Genomic DNA, 17,325 nt, shown 5'->3' on the forward strand with positions numbered 1-17,325 from the left:
CTAAGACCACGAACACAGCCGTGTTGTGGTGACCCCTTAATGACCTTTGACCCCAGAATATATGAAAACGCCCATAGACATTGGCTAATGTCAATGCATGGTGCACGTGGCACCACTTTGCTATGTTATTTGTGGCAGAAAGGGGCATTTTGAAGGTTTTTCGTCTCAGACCGGAAGTGACCCCTTAATGACCTTTGACCCCAATTGAAAAAATACCACATGTACAATAAGTAAACACAATTCACGTGTGAATATACCATCACTCTCCAATGTTTTTCTTAGCAAATAACAAATTTTGAAGGTTTTTCGTTTTATACCGGAAGTGACCCCTTAATGACCTTTGATTCCAAATTTGTGAGGACCCCATAGACACTGGGTAATAACAATGCATGTGTGCAAGTAGCGTCACTGTCATACGTAATTTGTGGGAGAAGAAGCATTTTAAAGGAATTTCGTTTTATACCTGAAGTAGGCCCCTTAATGACCTTTGACCCTAAATAAAAAAATACCACATATGCACAGAGTAACTACAATTTATTTGTAAATATACCGTTACTGTCCTATGTTTTTCTTAGCAAATAAAATTTTTGAAGGTTTTCGTTTTATACCGGAAGTGACTCCTTATTGACCTTTGACCCCAAATCTGTGAGGACCCCATAGACACTGGATAATAACAATGCATGTGTGCAAGTGGTGTCACTCTTCTACGTAATCTGTGAGAGAAGAAGCATTTTGAGTTGAAATCACGTTTTTAACCCCTATGACCCCTGCTTGACCTTTGACCCCACGAATTTCATATGACATATAGGGGCATGGTCAATGATGGTTGTGACCAAGTTAGGTCAAAATCGGTACAAGCATGTAAGTGCTAGAGCAAATGTAGTGGTCGGCAGAAGAAAGAAGAAAGAAAGAAAGAAGAAAGAACCTGTAAGAAAAAAGACACAGCCGTGACTAACGTCACGGCTGTGTAAGAACCTGTAAGAAAAAAGACACAGTCACGGCTGTGGTAAAGAACCTGTAAGAAAAAAGACACAGCCGTGACTAACGTCACGGCTGTGTAAGAAGAAGAAGAAGAACGCGGTAAAAAGAATGCACAGCGCTGATAGCGGCTGTGCAACGAGATCTGATTGCGTTCGCCTGCGACCGCGAGGATGCACAGCCAGCAGTGACAAATGAATCTGTGAGAACCGGAAGTGATCCCTTCATTACCTTTGACCCCGCAAAAATATTACATAGTGCTTAGGATGTCATAAGGAATATTCCTGGTGAATTTCAGCTTAATCGGAACATATACATGGATTTTGATTTTAAAAAAAAATTTATGATTGACCTTTTGACCCCCTTAATGACCTTTGACCTCAATGAAAAAAAAACCCTTATGTACACCGACAAAATGCATTGTTCCAAATTTAATTAAAAAATTCTACCATGTTTAGTTGTCGAGATAAAAATTCTTGAAGTTATTTAGCTAAAAACAAGAAGTGACCCCTTAATGACCTTTGACCCCCAAAATAAAAATACCATGCATACATCAGGTAACACTGATTCATGTATGATGAATATATTACTCTGGTCTGTTTACATTTTGATATAAAAATTTTAAAACATTTTTGATAATTTTGGTTTTTGACCGGAAGTAACCTCTTAATGACCTTTGACCCCAAAACTGTAGGCATCCTAAAGACCCTAGATAGTAGCGATGCATGTGTGCTAATGGCGACTCTCTGCTATGTAATTTGTAAAGACAGTGATTTTTTGAATATTTTTTACAAATTTTTCAGACTTTTACTGGAAGTGACCCCTTAATGACCTTTGATCCTAATTCTGTTAACAACTTTTAGACACTGGCTATAGGAGATGCATGTGTGTAAGTGACGTCACGGTGCTATGTAATATGTGGGAGGAGTAGCATTTTTGGTGAAAATTCAAGTTTTGGCCATTGACCGGAAGTGGATGACATTTGACCGGAAGTTGATCATGTGACATCTGTGGCACCACCAAACGGTTCTACTGACCAAGTATGGTCAACATGCCTGAAAGCATGTGGCTACGATGGCTGATTATGATGTTGACAGAAGAAGAAGAAGAAGAAGAAGAAGAAGAAAGAAAGAAAGAAAGAAGAACGCGGTAAAAACAATGCACAGCATCGATGGCGGCTGTGCAAGAAGAAGAAGAAGAAAGAAATCGCTGAGAAACAGGAGTCTAGCCGTCGCTCGGCTAGACTAAAGAAAGAAGAAGAAAGAAACCACTGAGAAACAGGAGTCTAGCCGCCGCTCGGCTAGACTAAGAAGATCCTGTAAGAAAAAAGACACAGCCGTATGTCACGGCTGTGTAAAGAACCTGTAAAAAAAAGACACAGCCGTGACTAACGCCACGGCTGTGTAAAGAAGATCCTGTAAGAAAAAAAAACACAGTGTAACTAGATATACGATCTGTTGCGGTCACCTGCGACCGCGAGCACTGACTGCCACCACGTATTTTGTTGAAAACCAGAAGTGATCCCTTAATTAACTTTGACCCCGCAAAAATATTACATAAACTGGGTAACCACAATTCTTGTGTGAACATACCGTTACTGTCCTGTGTTTTCTTTAGCGAATAAAAATGTTTGTAGGGATTTTGTTTTATACCGGAAGTGGCCCCTTAATGACCTTTGACCTCAAATAAAAAAATATCATATATTTACTATGTATGGGAGGGCGAGTTAGCGCAGCGGTAGTTCCCTCGCTTTGCACCACTGAGGTCCCGGGCTCAAGCCCCGGCGCGGCCCAAGGACTCATGTGCACTTGGTTTATCCCGATTCCATGCTCGCTCTCGCAGGTTTTCTCCGGGATCTCCGGTTTCCTCCTGTATCGCAAAAATCGGTGATTAGTTGTTTGGTTATCAAAACTTCCTTCACCCAATGGAATTTGGGGAGCTGCACAGATAATTGGTGGATGTTACAATCTAAATGCGGATAGGTGTGCGCCGTTCGGCAGCAACCTAGTTGGTGCGATCTGATTGTGATGATTCACCATTGCAGCGAAATTACAGCGCTTTGAGTCCTCTAAGATCTGGAGAAAGGCGCTTTATAAATCCAAAATGTATTTATTATTTCATGTAATAACAAGTCATGTGTGAACAAACCGTGACTCTGCTATGTTTTTTCTGGCTAATAAAAAATGTTGAACATTTTTGATTTTTGACCGGAAGTGACCCTTAATGACCTTTGATCCCCATTCTGTGAAGAACTTTTAGACACTGGCCATAGATGATGCATTTGCGCAAGTGACGTCACAGTGCTATGTAATATGTGGAAGAAGAAGCATTTTTAGTGAAAATCTAAATTTTTTGTTTCTAACCGGAAGTGGCCCCTTAATGACCTTTGAGCTCAAATGAAAAAATACCATATATTTAGTATGTAATAACAATTCATGTGTGTGTGTGTAACTCTGCTATGTTTTTTCTTGCTAATAAAAAATGTTGAACAAAGTTCTGGTTTTTGACCGGAAGTGACCCCTTAATGACCTTTGATCCCAATTCTGTGAAGAACTTTTAGACACTGGTCATAGGTGCTATGTAATATGTGGAAGGAGAAGCATTTTTAGTGAAAATCACGTTTTTGGCCACTGACCGGAAATGACAATGTGACATTTGTGGCACCACTCAGGGGTTCTACTATGATCAACATGGCTGAAAGCATGTGGCTACGATGGCTGATTATAATGTTGACAGAAGAAGAAAGAAAGAACTAGACTTAGCTGTGGTCTAACCCACGAACACAGCCATGTTGTGACCCCTAATGACCTTTGACCCCAAAATATATAAAACGCCCATAGACATTGGCTAATGTCAATGCATGGGTGCACGTGGCACCACTTTGCTATGTTACTTGTGACAGAAGGGGCATTTTGAAGGTTTTTCGTCTCAGACCGGAAGTGACCCCTTAATGACATTTGACAGAAAATAAAAAAAAATACCACATATGAATTGGGTAACCACAATTCATGTGTGAACATACCGTTACTGTCCTATGTTTTTCTTAGCAAATAAAACAAATTGAAGGTTTTTCGTTTTATGGGACCGTTCATTATTTCTACGGGGGGGGGGGAGCAGACAGAAAGTCACTGCCGAAAACTATATGACCCCCCTTCTTCGATAATAAAAACCATATGACCCCCCTCCGAACTACATGAAAATCATATGACCCCCCCCCATCAACCAAAAAAGAAAGGGTATTGCTGTGGAGTAGTGGGGTCTTTGTAATTTTGGTTTACAGGGATGTGCCACGCAGACCTTTGAATGCTGACTTTCTCTGTACCATTTTTCACCATGTAGCAGTGATTTCAGTGTGCATTTCATTAGGCACAGTAGCTAGTGGACGCTTAAAAATGCTGCCGTATACACACAAAGTCATGTAATTGCGCATGTCGGATCAGCTGTCTCAACGCATTACGTCACTGCCACATACCAGGCTGAAAAATTATGCCTTTACTTCTTGCTGTTTTGCTATCCGGCTATCAATTTTTCACAAAAAGCACCTAAATTTACCTTGCAGTAATTGGGAACTTTTCCCCAAATATTGGTCTCTACTGAATAGCCACCCATCAATATACCATTATCACTGAAAAGGACCCCAAAATCATGGCACATCCTCATATACCTTCAGTTAAAACTCTTCTATGGAGTATTCAGGAGGAAGCACTACCAAGTACCAAGTACCTTCAACCAGGTAGACAGGGGCGTAGCCAGCTTTTTTGGTCAGGGGAGGGCAAAATAAAAAAATTGGGGGGGCACAGACAAAAAAATTACAGTTGCATCATACAATACTTACAGACTGTATGTCTTCGAGCTTCAAAACAGGCTTTATTGGGACGATGTGCGCACGTAGCGCGCAGAAAATTTGGTATTTTACACTATTTTCGGCCGTTATCAGGATAGAAATGGTTTTATCTTTACACTATTTTGGCCCATGATTGGGCTGAATTTTGGTAGAAAAGGGGCTCCTTGCCCCTTTTCTTTTCCTTTGCCCTCCTGATTATCTCTTTCATTTTTTGTCAGAGGGACACTTTTTTCTATTTTTTTTTGTCACGATGGGGGGCATTCTGCACCCCCCTTCTGGCTACGCTACTGTAGGTAGAACCCCACAGGGTATTTTAACTTCAAAACTTTTTTTTTTTTTACAATATTATTATTTTATCTCACATGCATGTACACACAGTTTTTGGTTCAAACTGCCACCCTGTGCTCCAGCTAGTACATACATATACTTCAATACTACAGGTCCTGAACAAACCACAGTGATATTATCCATTAGACTGAGTGATTAAAGTTACAATTTTTCTGCCTCCGCAGGAGGTAGTTTGCTTTGAAATTGACACCTAAAATGCCGCACATTGCGCGACATGTAGGCCGATTGTACAAATTTATATTCCGACAAGTACTCTAATTTCCGCCCAATATCGAGAGCCCAATATATATCCCCCACCTCTCTGCGCCATACATAAATTCGCCTATCGCCATTTCCGAATGTTCAAAAAGGTAATCACGCTTCCTCAGCATGTGCAATAAATTAGCATTAAAATTAATCTTATTCTATAGGGATTCTAGAAACACCTAGCACGTGGCGCCAATGGCGCGGGTCTATCAAGTTAATGAATTATGCATTATAATTTTTCAAGCTCATATGTTGTATAATTGAAGACCGAATTAAAAAGACTAGCTTGCGTATGCCGTCCTGTCAACCAGACCAAAATGCCATACTGCGCAGGTCAGCAACCAATCACGGCGTGCCTTTGTCATGACGTCAGACGCAGCTTTATCGTAGAAGACAAATTGGAAAACCGTTATGCTGCCAATGGGAATACATGGGAAATTAATTAGGGCCACTTATTAGAAAAGTTGATTAGGGCCTAAATTAATTATGCAAATGGAAATTTGCCAAAGGCATCCATGTGTTTTATATCTTATTTTGTAGCCGATCTGAACATTTTACTTTTTATAATTCTTGCATATATAATTAGAAAATAAGGCCTACCTGACAACATTGCATAACAAAAATAAAAGAAATTTGTTGCCAACTTTTGGTTTCGCGCCATTTTCACAGGCCATATTTTGGTAACCGAATATCCGATTAAAATAAAATTGTCAGTCTTGTAATCAGGAGAGAATGGACTCACTTATGTCAATCAGACAAAGATCTATATCCGATAGCGTTACCTTAAAGCTAGCATTATAAGTATCTCCTTAACTAATAACAAAAGGTGCCCACTGGTATCTTGGAGGCATTATCTTTTTTAAAGACATTTCTTGTTTTGCACCAAGAACAATCTTTCAAGTGGCAGGTTTGGAAACTTGGGGTCAAAATTATTTATATAATTCATTAGTTTTATGTAATTAGGCTAAAATGGCTGTAAATTGATTGACAACTTAGAGTTGGATGAAATCATACAGAATTTATAAAAAAATATCAAATATTAAGTTAAATTTCTTCATTTATCAAACTATCAAGCTGATTTATTAATTTTCAGTCTCTTAAATTGTAAATATGCATCAACTTCTACGTATACATGTACAGGGTGCAGTATACATTGCCCCCTTTGGTGTATAATGAATGAGTTGCGAAAACATGCACACAGACATGTACACACCCTCCTCCTAAGGCTAGGGTGTCTGCGGACCGCGTGTGTGCACTACTCACTGGCAGTCACTGCACATTTGTCCCGAACATTTGTCTAATTTTAAAAGATGTTTTAGAATTAATATTATTATTATTATGACTATGATTATGATGATGATATTTTTCTATGCTGTATTTGAATACATTGCTCTTTGTGTACACTTTTCTAGTCCCTGGCCCTGGGCACAACTGTGAGTTAGGCCTACATGTAGTGTGTCACACACACACCCCCACACACCACCCACAAATACCCCACATGACTGCTGACATGTGATACATGTAGTTTTTACCTTCAGAGTTACCTGTTCAAGTTACTGTCATATCATGGTGGTTTGGGGGAGTCTTTATAGTGTAACTAGGGTATGGAAATGACACCTACTGTGGGGTTTGATAATGGATGTGTATAGGGGGAGCGGTGTGGGGTGGTGTAGCTGTCTCTTTTCATTGTAAAAGAACAGAGTCTGACCACAGCATTACTGTGCAGCAGCTTGATTATTCCTAATTCTCTATAACGAAAATGGCAGTATGTATATTTATGAAATATAGTTCAAAATTCTCTTATTTCAGCCAATTTGTATTGTAGATATGAAACTTGAATGACCCCCAACACCTCTCCTGGCATGGATCCCGGGCATGAACTCTGGTCTTATTTTTGTTGGACTCGGACTCTCTTATCATTTGCCATTTGCCATGTAATTATATAACTGCATGTAGGCCTAGTATTGAAATGTAATACAGCTTGGTCACATTTTGCAATTAAATTACAATAGGACCTACATTGTAGGCCTACATGTGTTGACAAAAATTGACATTTTATAATAGCTTACAATATTATGCCAAGTGGGTGTAACTGTGAACTTAACACAGAAATACATGCAAATCATGTAGTTTTGGTTTTTGGTGCAAATTTATGTGAATTCACACTGTGGCAGGTGAAAAGAAAGCAGATTCCTCCGAGGCCAGACTTAAGTCCGCACTAGGACCAAAGTGTCGGCCGACACGCAAAGCGCAAATCTAATGGTCAGGGATCCAGGGGCAATGTTCCAGTTGGGGGTCCAGGGGACGAAACCCCCGGAAGCTCCAGGATTTTTGAGGTGCAAAACCATCTGACCCCCCTTTCAATAACTAAAAAACCACCTGACCCCCCTTTTTGCCTGACCAAAACAAAGTCATGTAATTGCGCATGTCGGATCAGCTGTCTCAACGCATTACGTCACTGCCACATACCAGGCTGAAAAATTATGCCTTTACTTCTTGCTGTTTTGCTATCCGGCTATCAATTTTTCACAAAAAGCACCTAAATTTACCTTGCAGTAATTGGGAACTTTTCCCCAAATATTGGTCTCTACTGAATAGCCACCCATCAATATACCATTATCACTGAAAAGGACCCCAAAATCATGGCACATCCTCATATACCTTCAGTTAAAACTCTTCTATGGAGTATTCAGGAGGAAGCACTACCAAGTACCAAGTACCTTCAACCAGGTAGACAGGGGCGTAGCCAGCTTTTTTGGTCAGGGGAGGGCAAAATAAAAAAAAATTTCGGGGGGCACAGACAAAAAAATTACAGTTGCATCATACAATACTTACAGACTGTATGTCTTCGAGCTTCAAAACAGGCTTTATTGGGACGATGTGCGCACGTAGCGCGCAGAAAATTTGGTATTTTACACTATTTTCGGCCGTTATCAGGATAGAAATGGTTTTATCTTTACACTATTTTGGCCCATGATTGGGCTGAATTTTGGTAGAAAAGGGGCTCCTTGCCCCTTTTCTTTTCCTTTGCCCTCCTGATTATCTCTTTCATTTTTTTGTCAGAGGGACACTTTTTCTATCATTTTTTGTCACGATGGGGGGCATTCTGCACCCCCCTTCTGGCTACGCTACTGTAGGTAGAACCCCACAGGGTATTTTAACTTCAAAACTTTTTTTTTTTTACAATATTATTATTTTATCTCACATGCATGTACACACAGTTTTTGGTTCAAACTGCCACCCTGTGCTCCAGCTAGTACATACATATACTTCAATACTACAGGTCCTGAACAAACCACAGTGATATTATCCATTAGACTGAGTGATTAAAGTTACAATTTTTCTGCCTCCGCAGGAGGTAGTTTGCTTTGAAATTGACACCTAAAATGCCGCACATTGCGCGACATGTAGGCCGATTGTACAAATTTATATTCCGACAAGTACTCTAATTTCCGCCCAATATCGAGAGCCCAATATATATCCCCACCTCTCTGCGCCATACATAAATTCGCCTATCGCCATTTCCGAATGTTCAAAAAGGTAATCACGCTTCCTCAGCATGTGCAATAAATTAGCATTAAAATTAATCTTATTCTATAGGGATTCTAGAAACACCTAGCACGTGGCGCCAATGGCGCGGGTCTATCAAGTTAATGAATTATGCATTATAATTTTTCAAGCTCATATGTTGTATAATTGAAGACCGAATTAAAAAGACTAGCTTGCGTATGCCGTCCTGTCAACCAGACCAAAATGCCATACTGCGCAGGTCAGCAACCAATCACGGCGTGCCTTTGTCATGACGTCAGACGCAGCTTTATCGTAGAAGACAAATTGGAAAACCGTTATGCTGCCAATGGGAATACATGGGAAATTAATTAGGGCCACTTATTAGAAAAGTTGATTAGGGCCTAAATTAATTATGCAAATGGAAATTTGCCAAAGGCATCCATGTGTTTTATATCTTATTTTGTAGCCGATCTGAACATTTTACTTTTTATAATTCTTGCATATATAATTAGAAAATAAGGCCTACCTGACAACATTGCATAACAAAAATAAAAGAAAGTTGTTGCCAACTTTTTGGTTTCGCGCCATTTTCACAGGCCATATTTTGGTAACCGAATATCCGATTAAAATAAAATTGTCAGTCTTGTAATCAGGAGAGAATGGACTCACTTATTTCAATCAGACAAAAATCTATATCCAATAGCGTTACCTTAAAGCTAGCATTATAAGTATCTCCTTAACTAATAACAAAAGGTGCCCACTGGTATCTTGGAGGCATTATCTTTTTTAAAGACATTTCTTGTTTTGCACCAAGAACAATCTTTCAAGTGGCAGGTTTGGAAACTTGGGGTCAAAATTATTTATATAATTCATTAGTTTTATGTAATTAGGCTAAAATGGCTGTAAATTGATTGACAACTTAGAGTTGGATGAAATCATACAGAATTTATAAAAAAATATCAAATATTAAGTTAAATTTCTTCATTTATCAAACTATCAAGCTGATTTATTAATTTTCAGTCTCTTAAATTGTAAATATGCATCAACTTCTACGTATACATGTACAGGGTGCAGTATACATTGCCCCCTTTGGTGTATAATGAATGAGTTGCGAAAACATGCACACAGACATGTACACACCCCTCCTAAGGCTAGGGTGTCTGCGGTTCGTGTGTGTTCACTACTCACTGGCAGTCACTGCACATTTGTCCCGAACATTTGTCTAATTTTAAAAAGATGTTTTAGAATTAATATTATTATTATTATGACTATGATTATGATGATGATATTTTTCTATGCTGTATTTGAATACATTGCTCTTTGTGTACACTTTTCTAGTCCCTGGCCCTGGGCACAACTGTGAGTTAGGCCTACATGTAGTGTGTCACACACACACCCCCACACACCACCCACAAATACCCCCACATGACTGCTGACATGTGATACATGTAGTTTTTACCTTCAGAGTTACCTGTTCAAGTTACTGTCATATCATGGTGGTTTGGGGGAGTCTTTATAGTGTAACTAGGGTATGGAAATGACACCTACTGTGGGGTTTGATAATGGATGTGTATAGGGGAGCGGTGTGGGGTGGTGTAGCTGTCTCTTTTCATTGTAAAAGAACAGAGTCTGACCACAGCATTACTGTGCAGCAGCTTGATTATTCCTAATTCTCTATAACGAAAATGGCAGTATGTATATTTATGAAATATAGTTCAAAATTCTCTTATTTCAGCCAATTTGTATTGTAGATATGAAACTTGAATGACCCCCAACACCCTCCCCTGGCATGGATCCCGGGCATGAACTCTGGTCTTATTTTTGTTGGACTCGGACTCTCTTATCATTTGCCATTTGCCATGTAATTATATAACTGCATGTAGGCCTAGTATTGAAATGTAATACAGCTTGGTCACATTTTGCAATTAAATTACAATAGGACCTACATTGTAGGCCTACATGTGTTGACAAAAATTGACATTTTATAATAGCTTACAATATTATGCCAAGTGGGTGTAACTGTGAACTTAACACAGAAATACATGCAAATCATGTGGTTTTTGGTGCAAATTTATGTGAATTCACACTGTGGCAGGTGAAAAGAAAGCAGATTCCTCCGAGGCCAGACTTAAGTCCGCACTAGGACCAAAGTGTCGGCCGACACGCAAAGCGCAAATCTAATGGTCAGGGATCCAGGGGCAATGTTCCAGTTGGGGGTCCAGGGGACGAAGCCCCCGGAAGCTCCAGGATTTTTGAGGTGCAAAACCATCTGACCCCCCCTTTCAATAACTAAAAAACCATCTGCCCCCCCCCCCCCTTTTTGCCTGACCAAAACCATCTGACCCCCATGTATTCTCCCGGCCCCCTCCGGTGGAAATAATCAACGGTCCCTATACCGGAAGTGACCCCTTAATGACCTTTGACCCCAAATCTGTGAGGACCCCATAGACACTGGGTAATAACAATGCATGTGTGCAAGTGGTGTCACCGTCATACGTAATCTGTAGAAGAAGCGTTTTGAGTTGAAATCACGTTTTTGACCCCTTTGACCCCTGCTGCGTGACCTATGACCCCTCGAGTTTCATATGACATGTAGGGGCATGGTCAATGATGGTTGTGACCGAGTTAGGTCAAAATCGGTGTAAGCATGTAAGTGCTAGAGCAAATGTAGTGGTCGGCAGAAAGAAGAAGAAGAAGAAGAAGAAGAAGAAGAAGAAGAAAGAAAGAACCTGTAAGAAAAAGACGTCACGGCTGTGTAAAGAAAGAAAGCACTGCGCCTTGAAGGCGGCAGTGCACTAATAATGTACTATTTTAACAGGTGCATGTAAGTGTAATCAGTCATTCACACAATTCCGTGTTCGCATAGTATCCATCGTCGCAACCGGTGCGGCAGGTGCTGCACGATTTATGAACAAAACACAGCAACAATATAATGAACATGATGAACGGCCTCCAATTCATCATTCATGGCATACACCATGGATTTTTTAATTCTATGTTTTCTATTACAGTGCTGTGTTCTAAAAAATACAGCATGGATTTTTTCATTCTCATGTTTTCTAATATAGTGCTATGTTTTTGTGCTGTTTTGAAAATTAATACGACATAGATGTTTAATTCTTATGATTTATATCATAGTGTTGTATTTAATTCTTATGTCTTTATTCTAGTGCTGTGTTTATGTGCTGTGTTTTGCAAACGCACCATGATTTTTTCATTCTTATGTGTTCTACTATAGTGCCATGATCGAGGCACTGGACACATAAGATACATAAAAGTAGATATAACTAAATTCCTCCCTCCAATAAATGTATCGCAAGGTGATTATGATAAATATCCAAATCAGTTCGACATGTCCACAATACACTTCAAGTACAATCGTACATTTTTAATACTGTAATGAAAAATGACACTAAGTATATTACTGTGTTACGCGATCCAGTGAAACAGTTCGAATCCGCGTTTGTGTTTTTTGGATACGCTAAGAAAGGAAATGTATCTACGGAGGCGGGGATAAACAAATGGTTCAATGGATCGAAACGCTGATGTGCTGGAGTTTTGATGATATCTTATACATAAAACAAAACGCTAGAACAAATGCATCTCATTCACAGTCCCTATCACAACAAGTAAAAGACAAGATAAGACAGTGGAATGTTGCAGATAAAAATCTTTATGAACATTTTAATCAAACATTGTGGAAGTAAATTGCTGCATATGGACCATCTTTTCGTCGTGATTTACAGTACTTCAAAGAGAGACAAACTGCACTTTATAACCTCTGCGTGGGGGACACTACATCGCAAAAACTTAAGCACAGGCATGTAGTGCGAACAATGTATAGTTTGAAACCTAATGCTACGGATTACTGTACTTTATTGGTCAATAATCAGAGAGATGTTTTTGAACGTCTCTGGATAAAGCAAAAAACAGAAAACAAACAAACAAACAAAAAACAAAAACAACAAAACAAAACAAGAACAAAAAACAACAACAACAACAAAAAAAGCAAAAGAAAAATAATATACCACGGTAACAAAATGTACACATAATCTAACACCTTTGCTGCGTAACCTTGGTTTGGTCAAGATTTAGGAAACTGTTATTATTATTATTATTATTATTGCATGACGATATGCATGCGCGTATTTTTTTTGGGGGGGGGGGCTTTGGGGGCGCCAGCCCCCGGGGTAAAAGCAGGGGGCGGCAAAAAGACGAAGGGGCGGCAAACGAAGGGGCGGCAAAAGAAGAAGGGACGGCAAAAAGAATTAGTAAAGTAAAAAGGGCGGAAAATTAAAAAAAATATTTGCCCTTATATACTGCATACCAAATGGTCTGAACCCTATTGAATAGTTCAAGTGGTGGGCTACAAAGCATTGTATTTTGTCTAGGTATGTGTAACCAACAATTAACAATGAGAGGAAGAAGAAGGGACGGAAAAAAGAATTAGTAAAGTAAAAAGGGCGGAAAATTAAAAAAAATATTTGCCCTTATATACTGCATACCAAATGGTCTGAACCCTATTGAATAGTTCAAGTGGTGGGCTACAAAGCATTGTATTTTGTCTAGGTATGTGTAACCAACAATTAACAATGAGAGGAAATTCCTGAACCTCGTTGACGTGGGGATGATTTGAATTGACTTCCAATAAAAAAAATTGGAAAAAATTGCGCTGATAATCCTTTTTTTTTTGCTCTTCACTTTTTCAAACCACCGACAATTTTTTTGGGTCAACCTTTTCGGGCTGTTGAGGAAGGGGCGGCAAAATTGAGTTTTCTTCAGCCCCTCGGGGTAGGGGCGGCCACGGTACGCCACTGATATGTATTTAAGCGAAACTGAAGCACTTTTTACTATCTAGACCCAGTAAAATTCGAACACACAAAGGAAATTTCAGAGGTTTGTGCCATTTAAGGGTGCACGCCAGTAAATAGCCCCATTGACTTTTTGTACAAACAGGCTCCGGGAAAACGTCTATTCCAGAGCGACTCAGTTCTTCAAAGCTTACCCTTTCTGCAAGTCGAAGGTCAGATGAGACATCCATTGTAGAAATTATATATATAAAAAAAAGGAAGGTTTTTTTTTTATTACAAACTATTAAAATGAACATTTTAATCAAACATTGTGGAAGAAAATTGCTGCATATGGACCATCTTTTCGTCGTGATTTACAGTACTTCAAAGAGAGACAAACTGCACTTTATAACCTCTGCGTGGGGGACACTACATCGCAAAAACTTAAGCACAGGCATGTAGTGCGAACAATGTATAGTTTGAAACCTAATGCTACGGATTACTGTACTTTATTGGTCAATAATCAGAGAGATGTTTTTGAACGTCTCTGGATAAAGCAAAAAACAGAAAACAAACAAACAAACAAAAAACAAAAACAACAAAACAAAACAAGAACAAAAAACAACAACAACAACAAAAAAGCAAAAGAAAAATAATATACCACGGTAACAAAATGTACACATAATCTAACACCTTTGCTGCGTAACCTTGGTTTGGTCAAGATTTAGGAAACTGTTATTATTATTATTATTATTATTGCATGACGATATGCATGCGCGTATTTTTTGGGGGGGCTGTGGGGGCGCCCGCCCCCGGGGTAAAAGCAGGGGGCGGCAAAAAGACGAAGGGGCGGCAAACGAAGGGGCGGCAAAAGAAGAAGGGACGGCAAAAAGAATTAGTAAAGTAAAAAGGGCGGAAAATTAAAAAAAATATTTGCCCTTATATACTGCATACCAAATGGTCTGAACCCTATTGAATAGTTCAAGTGGTGGGCTACAAAGCATTGTATTTTGTCTAGGTATGTGTAACCAACAATTAACAATGAGAGGAAGAAGAAGGGACGGCAAAAAGAATTAGTAAAGTAAAAAGGGCGGAAAATTAAAAAAAATATTTGCCCTTATATACTGCATACCAAATGGTCTGAACCCTATTGAATAGTTCAAGTGGTGGGCTACAAAGCATTGTATTTTGTCTAGGTATGTGTAACCAACAATTAACAATGAGAGGAAATTCCTGAACCTCGTTGACGTGGGGATGATTTGAATTGACTTCCAATAAAAAAAATTGGAAAAAATTGCGCTGATAATCCTTTTTTTTTGCTCTTCACTTTTTCAAACCACCGACAATTTTTTTTTGTTAACCTTTTTTGTCTGTTGAGGAAGGGGCGGCAAAATTGAGTTTTCTTCAGCCCCTCGGGGTAGGGGCGGCCACGGTACGCCACTGATATGTATTTAAGCGAAACTGAAGCACTTTTTACTATCTAGACCCAGTAAAATTCGAACACACAAAGGAAATTTCAGAGGTTTGTGCCATTTAAGGGTGCACGCCAGTAAATAGCCCCATTGACTTTTTGTACAAACAGGCTCCGGGAAAACGTCTATTCCAGAGCGACTCAGTTCTTCAAAGCTTACCCTTTCTGCAAGTCGAAGGTCAGATGAGACATCCATTGTAGAAATTATATATATAAAAAAAAGGAAGGTTTTTTTTTTATTACAAACTCTAATGGTGACCCGCAGGTCAAATTGCAAGAATTGTACATTAAACACACCTAAACAGACACAATGCAATTTACAGGCAGCTAGCAGCTTAATCAGCGCCAATATTGCAACATTGAAACAAACAACTATACAAACAATCCAACCCAACCCCATCCCCCAGTTGGGTTGGAGTCCAGCATTTTTCCAGAAAAATGCCGACTAGATCACCCTATAGCCTATACAGCTTACGCCAGCTCACAGCTTGGTGTTACTGACATGTAACACATTTTGAAAGTTGAGGCAAATCGTCATAAAAAGTCTGATCCAGCTCATTTTACACAGACAATATATTTCCCAGGGATAAATGAGGATTAAATATGAATCAGGGCCTAATAGTTGGGTTTTAAGCCTTTTCTAATGTATCAAATTAAATCGTGTTGCACGTTTCCTCGTTTGAAACACTGTTTTTCCCTCCCAGGGTGTAGGAGACTTGTATTTACTGGTGTGCACTCTTAAAGGTCATTGTGTGAGCTTAAAACATATTTAAGATGTTTAAGATAAAGATTGTATCCTGAAAATTTCGCAAAAAAAAAAATGAAATTCCTGAAAAAATCGCACTAAGTACTGTACTATGTTGCTGCTGCTCTGAGCAGCTGTCATCGGTATGGTCAACGGGAAGAAGGAAATGACCGTAAGTTTGACCATTATAAATGCCATCGATTTTTATAAACAAAGTAAAAGAGACGGATGTTGGTGATTGCAATAAAGGTGGAAGATTAAGTGACCAGCGAAATACGTCTGAATAAAATTAACGATAAACTATATGTGACCGTACAGCACGAATGAGCCGTAAATGTCCTAAATTGTATTCTGAGTTACAGTGTAAAATGTGCATAAAGGCCGTAGTCGTCGGTACCTCAAGTTGGCGCAACATGTATCTCATTTTAAACGAATCAATAATCCTATTGAGGGTAATAAGCTTCCACCTTTAATGTCTATAGAATTCTTAATAGCTCTGATCTATGTTTGCTTTGGCTAAATCCTGTTCAAGTGGTGGGCTACAAAGCATTTTATTTTTGTCTAGGTATGTGTAACCAACAATTAACAATGAGAGGAAATTCCTGAACCTCGTTGACGTGGGGATGATTTGAATTGACCTCCAATTATGACGGTTTGATATTTATTACCAGTAATGTGGAAAAAGAGACACACGTAGAAACGAAAAAAGCTACCATTTTGTTGAAGGAGCAAAATTCAACAAACCATAACCCCGCTTCTGGATATCGTTTGAAGTCAAATGATATACCATTTTAAAGCTTATGATATATATATATATTTTCTAAACACGAAATAAAACAAAATTGACCAGGGGAGGAATTTACGTCTAGATGCTGAGAAGGCTTTGACGAGTAACCAAGTAGAAGTAGAAGTACGGCTCATTCGTCGTGTACGGTCACATATAGTGAATTTTAGTGACATGTGTAAAAATATTCAAATTTGCACCATAAGATTTTTTAAACTGTTTTCAGGTTTTGAAAGAGTATTATTTCATCACCTGTTCACATATCGGCAAGGTTTGTTGTTTATTTACAAAAACTGAAATTTGGATACTGATATAACACTGAAAACCATTTTCAGCCTTATCCTTTTTTTTATTATATTTTCAGTGTGACAGTGTGACTATTGTCTGCTCGTATTTAGCAATGGTTATAATAATTTCCATAAAAAATAGCATGATCCAAAAATGTCAGTGTGATTAGCACCAATTCAGTTGGATTAATAAATGTCCACTCATTTTCAGAAGTGTTTCGGTCCATTTGCAGTGCGATTGGACAGTTGCCAAAATAGTAAAAGAACTCTTTTTAGTAAAATGATGAATATTCAGATATTAAAAACACTAAGATCAGAATTG

Source organism: Amphiura filiformis, chromosome 18, assembly GCF_039555335.1.
Source record: "Amphiura filiformis chromosome 18, Afil_fr2py, whole genome shotgun sequence".
In the NCBI taxonomy this organism is placed as follows: domain Eukaryota; kingdom Metazoa; phylum Echinodermata; class Ophiuroidea; order Amphilepidida; family Amphiuridae; genus Amphiura; species Amphiura filiformis.